The sequence below is a fragment of the Psammomys obesus genome, unplaced genomic scaffold (assembly GCF_907164565.1).
Source record: "Psammomys obesus unplaced genomic scaffold, mPsaObe1.curated_primary_1811, whole genome shotgun sequence".
NCBI lineage: Eukaryota > Metazoa > Chordata > Mammalia > Rodentia > Muridae > Psammomys > Psammomys obesus.
Window position 1 is genome coordinate 40053389 of NW_026587216.1, and position 20496 is coordinate 40073884.

The following is a 20496-nucleotide window of genomic DNA, read 5'->3' on the forward strand; positions in this document are numbered from 1 at the left end:
CTACATGTAGATATACAGTTAGACCAGCACCATTTGTTGAAGATGCTATCTTTTTTATCTGGAAATCCATCAATGTAATCCAACATATAAACAAACTGAAAGAAAAAAAAAACACATGATAATCTCCTTAGATGCTGAAAAAGCATTTGATAAAATCCAATGTTCACTTATGTTTAAAGTCCTGGAGAGATCAGGGGTACAAGGCACCGACCTAAACATAGTAAAGACAATATACAGCAATCCTATAGTCAACATCAAACTAAACGGAGAGAAACTTATATCAATCCCACTGAAATCGGAGACAAGGCAAGGCTGCCCACTCTCTCCATATCTCTTCAACGTAGTGCTTGAAGTACTTGGTAGAGCAATAAGACAATTAAAGGAGATCAAGGAATACAAATTGGAAAAGATGAAGTCAAAGTATCACTATTTGCAGAAGATATGATAGTATACATGAGTGGCCCCAAAAATTCTACCAGGGCACTCCTACAGCTGATAAATACCTTCAGCCAAGTGGCAGGATACAAAATTAACTCAAATAAAAAAAATCATTAGCCTTCCTGTATACAAAAATTAGGGAAATAACACCCTTCTTAATAGCCACAAAGGACATAAAGTACCTTGGTGTAACTCTAATCAAGCAAGTTAAGGACTTGTATGAAAAAAACTTCAAGTCTCTGAAGAAAGAAATAGAAGACATCAGAAAATGGAAAGATCTCCCATGCTCATGGCTTGGCAGGATTAACAGAGTAAAAATGGCCATCTTACCAAAAACAATCGACAGATTCAATGCAATTCCCATCAAATTACCAACACAATGCTTTACAGATCTTGAAAGAAAAATTCACAACTTCATTTGGAATAACAAGAAACCCAGAATTGCTAAAACAATTTCTTTACAATAAAATATCTCCATCCCTGATCTCAAGCTGAACTATAGAGCAACAGTAATAAAGAACTCCATGCTACTGGCATAGTTTGAAACCAGCTGGTGGATAAATGGAATCAAATAGAAGACCTAGAAATAAACTCTGCACACTAATGGATACTTGATTTTTAGCGAGAGAATTTAACCAAGCTGATTAGATAAAACTGTAAATCTATGTAGTATAATAGAAAAATATAACCAAAAGAAGTATCATGCAATCATGATAAAGATACAATAAAATAAATTTGATAACTAGCAATATTCATAACTAGAGAATTTTTCTAAGCAGGATGTAAGTATGAAATATATAGAGATATATCAAAACTTATGTATAAACAAAGGTACAACAATTAAGGCAAGGAAAAATTTATGAGGCCACTGTCATTTGAGAACAAGGCTGCATTCTGAGAAATGTAATGTTGTGCACACACAAGTCTATTTTGTGCGGCCCTCTCTACCCCTGAGCTACAGGGTAAAGCCACAGCCATATTGTGTTTATCATTACACGGTACGTGACTGTCTTTTTCCTTAAGCTTTGCTTAAAATCTGTCAAATTTTGTTCTTTTAAAATGTCTCTTGGTCTCTCCTTTCTTCTCATAGCCTTCCTCTGTCCAGGTTTCTGTGACCTTATACTTTCTGAAAAAGAGTATCTTCCAGGTTCATCTTCTGGGTTTCACACCTCCTGCTTTTCTAAAGCACCCCACTAGAGCATAAACCCCAGTTTGTCATCATCAGAAATGAACATTGGTCAAAGTGATAGAAAGCCATTCTGCACAACTGACAAATAAAGAGAGGTTAACTGGGAGGTCTCTGGAGTTAGAGTTGGAAAGGGGGAAGGAGTAGTTAGTGAAGTTTGAGAGAGTATAGAAGCTGAGGCTGTTCTCTGGATTTCAGCGGGATGGATTTGTGGATGCTGTCACTAGATAATTAGCTCCAAGAGCTTCTTAGGCCAGTGACACTTTTCATAATGTTTAAGAAGCTGTGTGTATATATATAAAATCATTAAGTCCAACAGCAGGGTTCAAGTAATTTATTTTGCACATTGATAGAATACTCAACATAAGGTATATATCTTATTGGTACAGATCAATGAGAGAAAAGAAAAATGAGCCTGGCTGTGGCCAAGTGCAGGGGCAGTACACCAGGGAAAAGTGACTTCAGTGGGAAGACTTAGCTGGAACCGCAAGCTGCTGACCCTGACCTGAATGACTGGATTCTTTTCTGAGGGGTCAGGGATGACAATATTCTGAAAACAATGGCCACTATTACTGCTAGTCAGCGCTTTGGGCCTATGTACTTTGAAGGCCCCAGCTCTTCTGAATGGAGCTCTAACAAACGAGAAATGATAAAATTATTTGATGCTCCTATCCAGGACCTAGGAAGAATTCCCCTTTTCTTTCTGAGTAATCCTTTGTGCTGCCTGGAGGTCTTAATGAAAACACCTTCATGAAATAAGGAAAGAAATGGAAGGAGCCTCATCAAAAAAATTTCCACAGGAAAAGCTTCTAGGAGCACAAGAAGGGAAGTCATAGTGAAAAATCAAGACTTCCCTTCTCGCTGCTCCTCTCTAAGAACCCCACTTCTTGACCGTGGGCTCAATATGAGCCTTTGGAGCATTCTGATTTGACTCTTTCCAGGACAAAGGAATCATTTCAGTTGATCTCACCTTGCCAGAACACTGTCTTTTACCCAAAGGGAATCCTAAAACATGGGTCTCATTCCAGAGTTTACCTACGGCAATCAGTTCAACCAATGGTTCTTAGCTCGCCAGACCACTTCTGGTGCCTGAGCTTTAGATTTTACTCCCTTGAATGAGGGCAGTTCCAGTGTATGTCACATCCTGCCCTGTCATGGGTTAATCCAAGGATTGTTGGGTTTGATCTTCAATCAGAGATGACTATCCACTGGATTAAAGGTGATGCAGGCCTTTAATCCCAGCGCTTGGGAGGCAGAAACAAGTAGATCTCTGAGTTCAAGGCCAGTCTGGTCTACAGAGTGAGTTCCTGGACAGCCAGGGCTACACAGAGAAAAACAAATAATCAAACAAACAAACAAACAGAAATGATTATCTCTTGCCATTGAGTGTAATCATGGAGTATCAGCCTTCCATATAGCATTATGCTCATTTTTCTTACTCTTACCAATGGAATCAGACCACCACTAGAAACCATGAATTCTTGGTGGATTCCAGAATATAATTTATATAGTTATATAATTAAAACCTTCTCCTCATAAAATTTACTTTCTAAGATTTATACTTTTAAAAGGTTTTATTTTTATGCAATTCTTTTGTAAAATTAAGACACATTATTCAGAAAAACAATATTTTATAGTATTTAAGCTAAAACTTTATCTTTTGATATTTTGAGCCTCATGAAAAATAACAGCTATTTAGTGAGTACTGGCTATGTTGCAGAAACATGTTGGAATTAAGTTAATTCTTATAGAAACCCATAAAGTGTGAACAGCTTATTCTTGTACTTATAAAGACACTACTGAAACTTAAAGAAGCCGAAAAACTTCACTTAGGTCATTCCACTAGTCAGTGCTGATGCTAAGACTCAATAGTGATGCTCGCAGGGCCCTGATAATTAAACTATACCTCTCCTGTAATCTTCTCTACATCAGTTCGAGCACAGAGTTCTCTTCCTGGAGTTCTCTCCTGTTAAAATAGACTCTGACCAGGGGTTGGTGAGATGGCTCAGCAGGTAAAAGTGCTCGCTGTACAAGCCTGGTGACCTAAGTTCTTTTTCAGAACCCATGGCAGAAGAAGCCAACCAATTCCTGAAAGTGCCCTCTGACCTCCACTTGCGTGCTGTGACCTACACGCTGTGCCACCTACGGACCTGCACCCATACACACCATCATATACATACATTAACAGAAAAATCCAAATTTAAAATAAAAAAACCACAAAAACAATCCCTTTCAGAGTAATATCGTTACCCAGAGATCGGTGGTGAGTTAAGACAACAAAGTAAAACAGCGAGCCAAGATGATACATCCGGCAACTGCAGAAGATCTCGCATCCAGTGTAGACTCAAGCTCTTGATACTCTTTGTGTGTAATGGTTTAAATGAGAATGCCCCCCATAGGTTCATATGTTTAAATATCTGGTCTGCGCTTAGTGAAACTGTTTGAGAAGGATTAGGAGGTGTGGAGTAGATGTGGTAGATTAGGTCTTGCTGGAGTAGATGTGGCCTTATTGAAGATACATGTCACTAGATGTGGGCTTTGAGATTTCAAGAGCCCACACCCAGACCTCCCTCCCCTCTCTGCCTACAAATTATGTGTCGGATGTGAGCCTGTCCTGTGCGCTCCACCACGGTAATTGTGGACTAAATCTCTGAAACTGTAAGCAGGGCCCCAATTTAATGTTTCCTTTAAAAGTTGCATTGGTCATGGTATTTCATCACAGTAATAGAACAGTAACTAAGACACTGTGTCACCTAATAGTTAAAGCAGTATTACTCATGGGGGTTGAGGAGGATCATTGCTAACAGTGGACTTTTCGTCTTCAAAAGATTCCCCCACCATTTCATTTAAATTTTGTTTCTGAAAAGAAATGGTCTGGCTCCAGACTGAATGAATATCCCTGCAAGCACTGGATTATCGCCACTGGATCCTCTCCAAGTGTTGGGGGATTTTCTCTTCACCTGGGCATTCCCTATCAAGAGACTGAGGTGTTGAGAACCATAACAACCCTGGATGTACCTGCATCCAGGTCCCCCCACAAGCTTGACCTTTTCTCTGACCTACTGAACCTTGTTAGAAATAGATCACGAAGGGCGAGGCAAGCCACCTACACCTAGAAATTCTCAGCAAACCACCTTCCAAGGGTTTCAAAGAAGCGTGCAGAGGGTTGAGCAGATTAGACTAGAAACCTCTGTGGTTCTGTCTCAGATCACTGTTGTATCTGAAGCAAATCCAAAACCATGAGCAACTAACAGAAAAGTTTGAGTTTTTACATTCCAATGGACATTGGAGATTCACAGACAGACTTGCTGGAATCCCCGTCCCCTCCCATATGCTTTTTCTTACATGTCCAGCTGCTCCAGTCCCTCTAGCCCACCCCTCCCCCACCTCCATTCCTGTACCTCTCTCTGATTGGACCTTCTGAAGTATGGCAGCTTGGCTTTGCTCCCAGGAAGAAAGAAAACTCCCTCTTTTAAGAGTGGACAGGAAGCTTTGGAAATTCAGCTGATAAAGGCTTTTCTCAGTCTCTTAAGTTTGGGAGTTCAGTCTCTCAACACAGCTATCTTAGTATTTATCATGACACAATAACTAGAACTTCTCATGAAGTATCTTTTCACTAGCTAGTAAGGATCACATGTGAAATGTAAGGATTCATTTTGCCTCAATTACCAAGGCAGCTGCGTGGGCAGGGCAGAAAGAAAAAAAAAAAGTGAAGCTACTTTCAAAGAAGGATTTTCTAAGAAAGATCAGAGGACAAAAGAGGTCCAAAAGAGAGGGAACTCCCAGCAGATGGTCTGGGCAGGACTAAGAGCTTTGAGTTTCCTTATGCTTTCCACCGAAATGCTTTACCACAAATACCTTGATCAAATTTGTATTCGTGACCCACATATCACAACAGAATTTGCTCTAGTCTCATTTCGAGGATATGAACTCCTGGTAGAGGCTGAAGAATGGCATTAAGAGCAAATCATCTATGTATGAAGATAGATGTATACTCATATACACACATACACATGTTCGTTAAGGTGGAATGGAAACTAAATATGAAGAACTTTGACAACAATGAAGAGTCAGTGACTCATTCTAGCCATATAAATCAAAGACAGTTTCACAGAGAAGACAAAATTCTGAAACCAGGTAATTGGATGTGTATATGCCATTGCTCTAATTTACATGTCACTCACAACTTTTCTCATTCTGAATCTGTGAAAATACACACAAAGCATAGGCCAGGTTCTATATGGCCCATGGGGTACTTTTTGATTCACTTTCTAAAACAACCCTTGGTTTCTCCTTTGCTATCTTCCCCACCCTGGTTGGCTTCTCAGGATGCTTGAGTCTTCCTGAGATACGGTATGTGATAGGAATACTTCAGGTTCTCATAAGGGAAGGCAAACCTTCAGCTATGTCTATGATCTCCCGAAGGGCTTTGGGGTTCTTAAACACTCTGACTTCCAGGACCAGATATTTAAAAAGAGACAATAATGTGGGAGGGGCAAGAAAGCTATGATGTGTCCTCTTCCCACTGTTTCTACACATTAACTTTCAGTGTGTGTTAGTATTTTTTAAAAAGAAGACACCCAATATGAAGCCAAGAGCGTCTGTTTTTGCACGCTTTAGGAAATTATGGCTTTATCTGGAAAGCTGTGGATGAGTTCCTTGGTTCCTGTACCCGCTCTTGTAGCTCTTTTCCTCCTATTGGGTTGCCCTGTCCAGCACTGAGGTGACTGCTTTTGTTTCATATTATTGTATTTTATATTGTTATGTTTGGTTGTTATCTCTTAGAAGCCTGTCCTTTTTTAATGAGAGAAGAAAGAGAGTGGATCTGGAGGGGAGTGGAGGTGGAGAGGAACTGGGAGAAGTAGAAGGAAGGGAAACTGTGATCAGGTTATATTGTATGGAAAAATAATCTATCTTGGGGTAAAAGGAAAAAAAAAAACAATGAAGAGGCTGGTCTCATTATTTGCACTAGAAGATTTTTTTTTTACAATTATAGCTAGAGTCTAGAACAAATTATTCTTATGATGTAATTATTAGTTATATTAACTTACTAAAAATCTATTGTAGTATCTAATATCTCCATTGTATTGAGAATCTGATATAAATTATTATTTGTATGTTCTTATACATTAAAAAAAACTTTGTAAAAGGTGAACTAGTTATAGACCTAGACAAAAAAAAATGACTTTTGAATTTAAGGTGATATGGTCAGGAAGACATAGAAAGTAAATATACTGGTGGTCAGAATATTTTTTGCATTAAAATAATTTCATTTTCAGAGACCATATCGTCATCGTGCCCATTTCAACTCTCAATTCCACTCTGCTTGTGTCAACTCAACCATGGTCACATACATAGATGAATATTGCTGTTTTCTAAGATAGTTTTATCTTATTTATGGAAATTAATGTTTGAATCATGAAATTTTTGCATATTACAAAATAGTATTTGACTTTTTTCTTAAGCATGAACAAATGCAAAGGTCACCCTTAGTTCATGGAGATTTGAAAACAGGCAAGGCATTAGATTTAGTCCATGGACCACAGTGTGTTGTCCCAAGCTATAGATTAATCTCTAAGGCCATTTGCTGTTGCTTCAGAAGTACCTGGAAGTACACAGAAAGAGTAATTAGTGTTTTCCTTTGCAACATTATCACAGAATCATCAGAGTTGGTAAAATGTCAAAAGTGTTATTCTATTCTCTCTCCCTCTGTACTTCATCCCTTCCTGTAATAACTGCTACTAGGAAAATAATCACACACACACACACACACACACACACACACACCAACTTTATATTTGGCTAATTCTTTTCAAAGAAAACTATACTTAGTCCACTGTGGTGCTAAAAACAAAGCTTTATCATCACCAAATTATGCAGAATGCTAATGCATCTAAATCATGGGGTGGAAGAACTTTGCTCTAGATAGGGATTACAAACAGTGTGGTTTCTATAGTGCAGGTGCAGATGGTCACAGGCTTCTAACAGCCTGACTTTTGAGCCTTGCTGCTGTCACCCTTGCCAAATGCAGAGTTTGCCTCAAACAGAAGTTTGAAGATGAAATGAGCTACTTGCAGAGGTAGTAAACTGTCCCTACTGAAGTTGGTAGGGAGAGCTTAGAGATGGCTTCCTGACTATGGTGGTGTGTAGCCCATCATCTGAAGCTGGGATTTTAAAATTCATCCCACCTGGTAATGCGTGGTGCATGTCATCTTCCCTTAGTTGGAGGAACACTAAGGAGAGAAAAGACACAGAGGCACATGATTTTATCATGCATCCTACTTTACGTTTCAGATCACACCAACATAACTTCACAACTTGACAGATACCAAGACCCACAGTTGTTCAGGGATGGTGAAATAATCACCAAGTGATTGAATATTTTACAGGCAGCCTGAGTTTTTGCAGCCTCGTGAGCAAAGCACCAGGCACTTTAGTCAAAAAGATGAAAAAGTGGAGGCGTTTCATTTCATTTTATAACCCAGACTAGCATCTTCTCCCCTGTTGATTACCGATCTTAGAAACCAAATACCTGCTAAGGGGGATGAAGCCCAAAGAGGGAGAAAGTAAGACGAGTTTTAGTTAAGTATGTCCCAGTGGTAAACATTTAAATTAGAGCTCAAGAAAAAAAAGTTCTACAAACCAAACAGTCAAGGCTTTGCTGTCCTGGACTCTTAGGGTCTAGTTCTAAGAGAAAGGGTGGGTCCCCAGGGCCATTCCCCCTTGCACTGGCTGGATGAACTGCTGTGTCAGCATCTCCATGCATCATTAGTGAACCTGGAAACACTCCAGCTGCCTTCCTCCTATATTCTTCCTGTACCTCTCACTTTTAAAGCGCTTTCATCAACATCATCCCAAGAATCTTTTGTTTTCCCAGCTGGAGAAGACTCTCTCTCTCTCTGTGTTTTCATCCCATCTCTAGCCCAGTTCTTTCGCCCTTACGATCTGCAGCCATGAATCAAAGGGAATCATCACTTGCGAACTCTAAAGTGAACCTGCATGCCTTGGGATTCTGCATCCCATTTATCTTCCAGCAGCTGCCACGTTTAGTTACATTTTCTTACCCACTGTTGGTGGTCATCCTCTCTCTTCTTTCCAGGTTCCATATTACAGAAAAGATATGAAGATCCTTCTAACCATATTTCTTTCCAACACTTAGCTCTAACACGACATAATCCATTTTGCTTGATGGCTTTCCCAATCCCTCTGTCAGGCAGGGGTGAGATGCAAGTCAGCTTATCGCAGAAGTTATTTACTACATAAAATGATCCTCTGTCCCAGGGTTTCCTCCTAATTTTATTGTGAATGTTTTATAGTAAATCCAAGAAAGAACATCAGGCTTGATTTTTTTTTTTTTAAGAGTGATAACTGTTGCCCAAAGAACCTCACATAGAATTCCATGTTTTTGCTGTTTTATGGATTTTTACTTCTCATCATGACCTGGATGAAACTTTTAAGAATAGTCTTCTCCCGTCTCCAGGGAGAAGACTTTGGTTTGATTTTAAGCTTCACGGAAGAATGCAGTTCCACAGTTTCACTCAAGCTTCAAAAGACTTTCTCACCAATATGCTTTCTTCTCATTGTTAAGATTAAGATAGAAAAGGCTAATTGACCAAGAAGTATCTTTTGGGAAAAGCAACTAGAAGTTTAAAAAGTATTTCCTAAGTGAGCTGCCACCAAGATGGAGAGTTGATGATATTTAGTTGGCTTTTAACACTGTGCCCTTCACTTTGAAATCATGTATTCCTTCTCCTTTAAATTTGGAAAATCTGATGCCTAACTAAGAAAATGTAGAACCTTGGGAATTTTAAGAACAGCTTTTTGTTTGTTTGCCTGTTTGCTTGCTTGTTTGTATGTTTGTTTTGGTTTTTCAAGGCAAGGTTTCTCTGTGTAGCCCTGACTGTCCTAGACTCGATTTGTAGACCGGGCTGCCCTTGAACTCAGAGAGATCCACCTGCCTCTGCCTCCTTGAGTGCTGAGATTACAGGTATGCACCACCAAGTCCAGCTAACAGATTTTATTTTTTAAATTTAAAACTCATGAATTGTTTATTTCTAAAATTTTCCATTTCACATTTTAAAATAATAGCTATTATTTGTTCATTTAAAATTCTGTAATTTATATGATGTATTTTGATCATATTTATGGATCATCACTATCCTCAAAATCTCCCTAGTGCTCCATTCTATTTTATTTCTGACTTCATGTGTGTATATATACCTTCCCTTTCCTTTTCCAAACAGCATAGCAAAAAAAAAAAAAAAAAAAAAATTGAGGGCAATATGCTGCTTACTAAAGAATTTTATTTGTCCACATAAGTGCTTCTGGTTTTCTGAATGGGGTAGAGGCCCTTTCTTCCCCCTAGAAAGTTTTATGTAAATGTTTTTCTCAATGTATCAACTGGTCACTTCTATAAATGAGCTTCATCACACCAACCTGAAAACAGTGGATCTGAGAGAAGCCTTTTTTTCCCCACCCATAGAATTGCTGAGTAGCAGAAAACAGAAGAGGAGAGGAGAGCAAGAAGAAATTAAGACCGTCTTTGCTGATGTTGATAAACTTTAATAAACTTTATGCTGACAAACTAGATATACTTTAATGCTGCAGTATTCATACTTAGAGCCTTTGGGTATCTGGGTTGTATGGACATGCAGCTTTCACATGAAATAGGAAAGTGAGGCCTAAAGGGGTGGTATCATTAAGTAAGGTGTCTGTATACTATGGAGCTAAGAAGACAGAAGGTTCAGGTCTCCTGCCACAGTGGCTGGCATACAATAGGTCCTCGCAGGTGTTGTAATATTTTCATAGTGTTAGTACATGGCTGTTCCCTTAAACGTCTGAGCATCTCAGCTGCCCTCGTGGCTTCAGCTGTTACCCTGGGACAAACCTTAGAGGAAGTCTCTCCTACTATCTCCAACTAAAGCTTAGTTCTGAACACAGTGGGACTCCCACATCCTGCTCTAGCTCAGCGGTTGTACTTCTTTGTCAGTCTATGGAGTATAACTCCAAAATATTGTCCATATTACTTCTACTCTTGTGAAATGTCACTCCGTGTGTGCACTGTCATGGGAACCACAGCCTCAAACGACCACAACCTGGCAACTTTGAGAAGAGGTAGTGACAGGCAGCCAGGCAAGACTATGGAAGGGCAATTTAAGAAGCTCGAGGCGAATCCAAGCTTACTGGCATCTTAATCTCAGGCTCTCAGGCTCTAGAGCTGTGAGATAATCACTCATATTTAGGAAGCCACCTAGTCTATAACTCTTTGTTATGACAACCCTGGAAATATAATCAAGAGCAGCGGTTCTCAACTTTCCTAACACTGGGATCCTTTAACACAATTCCTCATGTTGTGGTGACCCCAAAATAAAATTATTTGCATTGCTACTTCATAATTGTAATTTTGCTACTTTTATAAACCATAATGTAAATATCGGTGTTTTTCAATGGTCTTAGACGATCCCCGTGAAAGGGCTATTTGACCTCGTCAGGAGATTGTGATCCACAAGTTGAGAACTACTGATTTAGAGGGATGAAGAGATGGCTTATTTGGTAAAATGCTTACTGCACACACATGATGTCCTTGCTTCTGCCCTCACTATTAACTTAAAATCTGGGCCTAGTAACATATGTCTGTGATCCCAGTACTGGAGAGGTAGAGAAAAGATCAGTAGACAAGGCAAGGATCCCTAGGGCTGGCCAATTTAGGAAACCCCAGATTCAGTGAGAAATCCTGTCCCCTGCAAAAACATTCTCGAAAGACAATCAAGGAAAACCTCCAACATTGACCTCTGTCACCTACACACATGTGGTACAGACAGACACACATGAACACCTACACACACACATATACATAAAAATTATTTCATTGTTCTTCTTGGCCATCATTAATTGGTATCTTTAACAGGTGTCTTTTTTCAACCTTATGTTCTTTTGTCTATACATTCTAAATAGTGAGGATAGCTCCAGTTAATGCCTGCTTTCCTGGAATAATGTTTATAGTGGCTCACTTTAGAAACTAAATTTCTATGTTTTCTTGCATGTTTTCTGTCCCTTCTTTGATATTTTCAATGACCCTGGATGCCCATTGGCTGGCTCATAGCATGTTCTACCAAGCCAATGTATACTGTGAATAGTGTATAAAACAAGTTACCATAGCTACATAAAAGGATGCCTTGCTTCCTTCCTCCAAGAAGCTGTGACTCTCCATGAGAAATACATAAATCAGAATGATCCCATGTCTTCTTGTTGCTGTCCTATACAAACTATTACTTTTTATGTAAGTAATTTTTTAGAAAATGTTATTAAATGTTTTTTTAATCTCCCCATCCAGATTCACTGCAGTGAATTTATGGCAGGCTTTAGAATACAATTAATGCAAGCCTCTATCCCATCTCATCTTGTTGCTGGCTATGGCAATATAATACTTTTGGCAAGATGACAGCAGAAGAAGAGAGGGGAAGCTTTGTTCCTAAGGAACAGGCTAGAGATAAGTGAATTGGCAGTGTTTCAAAAGGCACTAGGAAACTAGTTTATGATGCTACAAATGAGACCTTACTCCAACATGTCCACTGAATCATGACAGAAAATGTCTGTTCTTCCTTCCCTCCCATTGTAAATTAAAGGGGGAAATCTAATAATAATTGCCTTCACAGTTTAGGAAGACATAAGCTTGCTAGGTCAAGACAGCATCACACATAAAGCTTGAAAGGCCAGAAGATAAGGAGCCATAAAAGTCCTCTTTCCCTTTTCTCCACATTTGTTCTTTTTCTGCAGTTGAGGAGCTGAATGAGGTACAGGGTGACAGGAAGGACTCTGGAGTCTCTATCTTGGTGGCAACATTCCTCAGTGTGTTTAGTTAGTTAGCCTGTCAGTGGTGTAACGAAATTCCTGACAGAGACAACTTAAATGGAAGAATGGTTTGTTTTTGTCTCATAGGTTTAGAGGCTTCAGTTCATAGTCACTCGGTTCCACTTGTTTCAGGTCCTCACTAAGGTAGAATGTTATGATAGTAGAATGTGATGAAGCTGCTGGTTGCTTCATAATGAACAAGAAGGAGTGGGAGAAAGAAAAGAGGAAGGTGGGGAGAGAAAAAACACTCTATCAGGGATAAGGGAGGGAACTAGGATTGCATGCTCTGTTTCTACCTAGGTCTCTTGTGTATTCTTGGGGTTTCTGTGTCACTGGTGGGTGAGGGAAAGTTTTTCCAGCCTCCTCTCATCTGAGCATGTGCTATTTCCTTTGTGTTGAATGGACACTGGTAATGTATTCAGTCTTTTCATTCAAAATCATACTGTATCCTCTGTCTTTGGATCCAATGTAAGCTTAGTTCTCAGTGACTGCTCCAGAATGGGTTGTCTGGTTGTGCTTCTAGCCTTGGCTTTAGAAACTTCTCAGTTCAACCCCTGATGCTAGATTTTACAGAGAAATGAAAAAAATGCTAAGAGACACTTAAACTTAGCCTTTTGGCCAAAACAAAGACACTCAACTGCCTGTGATGCCCAAGGATGAAAGGATTCTCTGGGAAGAGGGTTTTGAATGGTACTAAAGGGCTGCTAAGAAAGAAGGTTCAGGGAACTGGAACTCAACATCTTTAAAGCAACACATTTTTTTAAGCCAGGAGGAAAATATAAAAGCTATAGGCTAAAAGAACAATATTTCCTGGCTCTAGGATTCAGGATAACAGCTGTGGAATTATGAATTTTTGGAATAGAAAATAATCTGCTTCTTGCCATTGAAAGCCTATAACATCACTGTTTCGTGGTTTCTTTTTTTGTTTTATGTAGATATAAGAGGTGTTTGTTTGTTTCTTTCTTTAGAAACAGTTTTGAGGTACTGGAAACCTCCAGTTCCACCTGGAACTGGAAACCTCCAGTTCCACCTGGAACTGGAGACTTTAAAATTCTGGACAGAATTGATATCCCTAGAGATGAGTCCCGGTTTTCCAGAGAAAATAATAGAACCAATAAGGTACATACCACACACACACACACACACACACACACACACACACACACACACACACATTAATTAATGTGCTCTAAGAATCTAGAACATGAAATTATGGATAATACCATGTTTCAGATATTCAGGGAGGGACGGTAGCGGGGTGGTACAGATAAAACCCCATGGTATCCAGAAGATAAAGTTTTCTGGAGAGTTTCTTCTTATTCAGGAAGTTGGTTTGATTTCATTCTATAAACATGCTTCTATTTGGTTAAATGGATCCACCTACCTGGGGATGGGGTGGAAAGAGCTTCTTGCTTCACTGTCATCCATTTACATATTAAACTCACCCCCCCAGTACCCAGTATCTAAGGTGAAACAGGTATTGACCGTCATATGGTCCCAAGTGAGAAGAGAACTTCCAGAGTTAAGCTAGTCTTGACCAGAGATGACTCTAGTTTCTGTCTGGCTTGAGGAGGTATTTCAAGACAGAGTGAAATCTGGGGTCATGTAGTCAGAATACACGTGTGTAAGTTCACATGTGCTCAAGGCTCTATGGTCCACTCAGTATTTGGAGCTATTCTCAGCTCCAACTGTTAGGCAGACGTAGGAACCTGTGACCCATGCCAAATTCACACACAACTGCTTGCTCCTGAGTCAGAACCCTCCGTCAGATGCTCCTCTGTGGCTGGATTTCTAAGTTGATAAAGACAAGCCAGCACCACCTCTGAAGGCTGCCTGGGCACATTCCTTATGGCGATCACCCCAGGTCACCTTTGCAGTAGCCCAGAGGAAATATTCAATTTAGGCAAATATATCAGACATGGATTTCCCTTTATCAATCCATGCTGACTGACCTTTAATGAATTAGAGAGAAATCCATTCCACATTGCCTGGATAAAGATGCATAAATCTTGACTTCAAGAAGAGGCAAATTCAAACCAGAGTTGGGTGCTCGTGCCTTTTGAGGCCAGCACAAGGATATTAACGACTCACAGTTATGTAATTATTTGAGCTTATTTATATCTTGGGACCCCTAAATGCCATTTCCCCTGTCCTCATTGGGTCCACTCAGGCTGCCTGTGTTTGGGATATCAGGGAAAACCCACCGCCTCTCAGCATCGTCCACCTCAGACTTCCTACTGTGCTTCTGTGTTGGACAGCCGCTTTTTGGCTGCCTTCGTGCTTTTGTTTATTTGTGTTCCTTTGGTAGAAGAATAACTCATTCAGCTCTTGTTGAACTGGCCTGATTGAAAAAAGAAATACAGAACTTGTTTCAGTCTGTTCCTTTTAAAACTGTCCCCTTCTTCCCAATTTTGCTCTCAAGAGATATGACCGTGGTGGAAATTAGATTATAATTAGGGTCAAGGACTTTGAAATATTGACCCCCAGACTGACCCCTCTGTCTGTACTCTTAAGTGTCTCCTGTCGGCACACCCAGTGTTGGGTTCTGGCCATTTTAAACCTGTTTCGAGAATCGCCACCTGACACTTAACCGTCGCACAAGGCTTTGCCTTAGTAAATGCATCTGTTATGTGGTATAGCGCTAAATGCCTTCCTGAAAGCCGGATAAATTATATCTGCTGAGTTGGTAATGTGGACCAAGAATTCAATTTAGGTGGATTTATCAGACATGGCCTTTCCTTTATCAATCCATGCTGACCGACCTTTAATAAATTAGAGAGAAATCCATTCCGTATTGGTGGATGCACAATCTGACGGGGGAAGTAATCGGGCACCGGATCTACAAACACGCTCCTGCCTGATTTCCTGGCCTTAATGTGCTCCAGTCTGTGACAGGGCACATGGAAGCACATTCGAGTTGCTTTAGACTCCTGGAGAGCTAAGCGGGGTGTGAGGGTAGGAGAAATGGGAGGTTCCTCATGCTTGAGAATTGCAGGGAGGGGGAGTAGGGTTCAGTCCTCTGGGTGGGCTCTGGTGGATTAGCTTTAGGAAAAGTGGCTTGTGTGGGTTTTAGGCAACTTTTGCCCTCTGCTGGCAGAAACAGAAGTTGTTGGGAGACTTGATCCCTCAGACTTATTTCACCTCTAATAAGTTTCAGCTTCAGGGAAACAAAGCAGGTAACAATTACTTGTACTCCAAGGTCAAATGAGACTGGCGTGCAGAGCCGCCTGTTGCTCACCAGGCCACAGTCAAAGGCATCCACTTCTGAGCAGAGGTAATGCCTCAGAGGTAAGCTATGCTCCAGCAGTGTTTCCCACAAATCCACTGACTGGAAGACAATATTTGAAAAAGGTACCAGTTGTCTCTGTGCAACCACTTGTGACTTACAGTGTGCTTATGCCTTTTATTAGTATTTACTGGGTTTAATGAGAAAAATATAAACTAACCAGCATCTAAATTTACCAAAATGATCATGAAATATTGATCTCCTAGTGCCATAGCTTCACAGCAGGACAACAGTAAACTCCGCGCCCACCCCCAAACTCTGAGACTCAGGAACCTTTCAAATCCCATACAGAATCTGGAAAGTCTTGAATAAAGGAATCTGTTCAACATTAAGTAGCCTGGCACTTTGCAAATTTATTTGCCATCAGGACCCACTGTCTTATATATATTCTTTATTTGAATTGACAGCAGATTCTTTTCTTCCCTCATACAGTACATCCCAATCACAGTTTCTAGTTTCTCCACTCCTCCAAGCTCCCCTATCTCCTTCAGTTCTACTCCCTCTCTGTTTCCTCTTCAACAGCTAAATAGGACCAAACAATATACAATAAAACAAGGTAAAAACCACCCCAATAGGAGTAAAAGAGTCTCAAGAGCAGGCAAAAAAAAAAAAAAAAAAAAAAAAAAAAAAAAAAAAAAAAAAAAACCCACTAAGCTAAGCCAGAACACATACATAGACAACCTGGTGCAGACCCATGCAGGCCCCATGCTTGCTGCTTCAGTCTGTGAACCAATAGGAGACCTGCTTAGTTGAGGAGTGGGCCGTGTTCTCCTGGTGGCCTTCATTCCCTCTGACTCCTACAATCTTTCCTCCCCAATCTCCAAGGGGAGGGACCCAGTGGAACCTCCAGTTTAGATTCTCTTTGCATAATATCTGGATGTGGGTCTCTGTGCCCACTGCTATCTCCTGCCAGAGGAAATCTCTCTGATGACAAGTGGACAAGAAACTGATCTATGAATATAGCAGAATATCACCAGGAATAATTTCATTGGTGTGTGTGTGTGTGTGTGTGTTGTGTTGTGTTTGATTCTACCCTAGGTCTCTGAGCTATCCAGGCTCTGGTTACTGGACATCCAGGTAGTGTAAGGTATGAGCTCCTTCTCACGCATGCGCATCAAGAAAAGCCAAACTTTGGCTGGCCATTCCCACAAGTCCTGCACCATCATTGCCCAGCACATATTGCAGGCTGGACAGATTGTAGGTGGAGGGTTTTGTGGCCAGTTTGGTGTCCAGGTTTCCTTTTCTGTAGCCTACAAAGTATGTTCTCATGCCAAAGAAACTAGAATGTAGGGGTGAAGGCTCCAAGACAGTGCCAGCTCAACATCTCTGTCTTCAATGAGCTGAATAAAAGTTGTCCTCGGCAGTGAGGTCTCACTGTCAGTTTTCAGAGAGCGACCTTCTATCCTAGCAACAGCCTGGGCTGTTTAGGGAGCTCCATGGAACCATCTCTGCCAAAAACTCAACCGAATGTGGCCCTGTCCCACCACTGGAAGTCTTGCCTGGCTATAAAAGATGGCCTGTTAAGACTCTGTTTCCTTCACTGCTAGGTGTCCTCACTAGGGTCACCCCCATAGATTCTACACTACATTCCTCCCCCAAATTGCCTGCCAGTTCCGGCTGTCTCTCCCCGCACTCTCTCCTCTTTGCCTTCCTTTTCCAACGCCGATTAAAAATCATTCAAAATTTAACAATCCAAGGAGAACTCTCTAACAGTGTTGGTCTAACTTCTTCAGGGGATACTCCATCTACTTCTGCAAGTGTCGTTCTCCTTTGGAGAAGTGTCTGCCTCTACAGTGATGTCGGAGGCATGCCTATTCTCTGTGCATTTGAAATAATTATTTCCTAGCTTTATGCTTTACCCCTACGCTGGCTGGGAATGGCACAGTAGTTAAGAGCACTTGCTGCTCTTGCAGAGGACTGGAGTTCAGTTCCCAGCACCTTCTCTAAGCAGTTTACAACTGTAGTTGTGTAGAAATGCATGTTCTCACTGGGGATACCAGGATGGTGGGGGCGCTGTGTTGAGGCAGAAACTCTCCAACAGGGTCCCACACTGAGAAGGTGCGAGTGACTCTTTGAGGCTGGCCCTGCCGTCCACAGTAATTGCTAACAGACCACATTTTCCCCTGGCTGCTTTTCACCCCTCCCCCAGCTCCTCGCATGTTAACCGTGTACTTGGTTTCTGAGTTATTAAAAATTACATCTCTTTTTATATTGATTCTTGACAGTTGCCAGCTGACCTCTAATTGTTTCCAGGTTTGAGGTTTCAAATGTACTGATTTCCTTTTTGATACTTTAATCATTTTCTGTCCCCTGACTACTCCTTCCCCTGCTGATTTGCCTTGTCTTTGGAATTTCTCAAACCTCAGCTCTTTTTCTCTTTCCTTCCTTCCTTCTTTCTTTCTTTCTTTCTTTCTTTCTTTCTTTCTTTCTCTTTAAATGTTGTTTTGTTTTTTTTTTCCGTTCTGAAGGGCACTGGATGTCATGCAGTGGATGGACACTTTCAGTCTCCATTGTACTCTGGCTAGCTTTGAACAATCACTGTTAACAACACAAGGTCAGAAACAGGAAATGTCTTCCCTAGGACATAGCTGCACTCAGCCTCTGAAGAGGACCCTCCCCTGGCTTTTGTGAATGCAACCTTCCTCTTTGGCCCAGGTGATGCGTGGGCAAATTGAATTGGTTAGTGTTTTACTCCACATAAATTTTGGGATAAAATGCTAAGTTGTAAGGCTGTGTGAATACAATGAATTAAATTTGACTGCCTTGGTAACAACAGATTGAATTGACATGAGTCAAAAGAACTTTACCTCAGTGAAGCTGTGAAAACTTTAATGACAACTCATTTTAAAAGCTCAAAGAATATGTGCATTGATTTAATATCTTTTCCTCAAGTGCTTGGAACCACTTGTGCCTAGTACTAGGCATTTAATAAATATTTGGTAGTTAAGTATTAGTTAAGTATTATTTTAACCCTTTTTATTTTTATGCATTTGACCAACAATCAGAAAATGAGACAAATTTAGTAATATCTAGCAGGAAAATCCCATGTGCCTGACTAAATAAGTTTCTCTTCTTGATATCTATTGGCAGTCCCTTTTTATGGCCCCAAAATATATCAGAAATGATGTCATAACACTTTCTTTAGAAGCATATACAGATTTACATGTATCTCAGTAGAGAGATTCACTGAGTGAAGAGCAAGGTTCTTTGGAACTGACTGGGTTTAACACTACAGTTGTATGTTGTTACCCTGGTGTCCATGGAAGTAAAAAAGTTCTTTTTTTTTTTTAATTCCACAGATGCAAAGAGAAAGACCACTGGCATAAATCATGGCCAAATTAATTAAATCAAACTTTAAAAAAAAATTTGTGTGCACAGGCTGTCTCCCCCTAAGGCAGAATTCAAGAAATAAGCATCAGACATGAGAAAATATGGGGTTTTTATAGCTCAGGAGTAGGGAGTTTCCAAATGGGGGATTTGTCAGGGAAATAAGTGGGGTCACAGAAGCAGAACATAAAAATAACAAGTTGATTATAACAACCTCTTAAAACAAAGGTATGGTTGCAAAGGATCATAACAAGCTCTTGAAACAAAGGCATGGTTGCCATTTCCTGAAACTGACAGTACAGAACCATTTGTGGTTAAGGATACAGGTGGGGTATAGCCCAATCCTTGAGAAATAGATTTAATCATAAACAGGGTTGAATTTAATTTGTTTTTACTATTAGATGGCTCTCTAGCATCTAATAGGAAGCACACTGGCTTATCATTTTTCCCACAGTCTATTGGCTGCACAGAGTGCTTGCATGACACTTTATCCACAGAACAAACATATGTTGAGAGCATACTTTCTAATTTCCTTGTGCTTCTGATCCACTGCACATGCCATGAGAGAAACTTTTCCAGTTCTAGGGGAAAACATCTTCTATCTACAGAGACACAGTTACTGAAAGATGATAATTACCTATCACACAGTGAAAGATTTGAGTGATATTAGAGTTGTTGTGATTTAAGTGAGAGATGTCACCCCAAAACTCAGACATTTGTACATTTGGTATACTGGCTAGTCTGATGTCAACTTGACATAACCTAGAGTCACCAGAGAGGAGGGGCTTCCACTGATGATGAACAAAACAAAACAAAACAAACAAACAAACCCTCTCCACCCCAACTTGCTTTTGGTCATGGTGTTTCATCACAGCAATAGAAACCCTTAGACAAGTTGGTAACCAGATAGTGGACGTACTGCTGTAGCAGACCTGACCATGTTGTTTTGGGGAGGATTGTGGAAGGACTTTAGAGCACTGAGCTAGAAAATCTATTAAGTGTTGAGAGCTCAGTGAACTGTTCTGTAAGAGCCTGGGCGATAAGAATCTTGAGAGCAGTGCAGACAATTAAGGCCTGCCTTGTGAAGTTTCAGTGGGAAGCAGAGACTCTGCCTGGCCTTTGTGTGAAGTAATCTGTGGTAAGGTAAACAACTGTCTGTGACTAACAAGAGAGCAGAGTTCTAAAGTAAAACCTTTGTTTTACTGGGACCACTGATGCTGGTTAGCTGGAGCTGAGACATTACCTGTAATCCAAGCACTCGGGAGGCAGAGGCAGGTGGATCACTGTGAGTTCAAGGCCCAGCCTGGTCTACAAAGAAGGACAGCAGGTTTACACAGAGAAACCCTGTCTTGAAAATCCAAAAGAAGAAGAAGAAGAAGAAGAAGAAGAAGAAGAAGAAGAAGAAGAA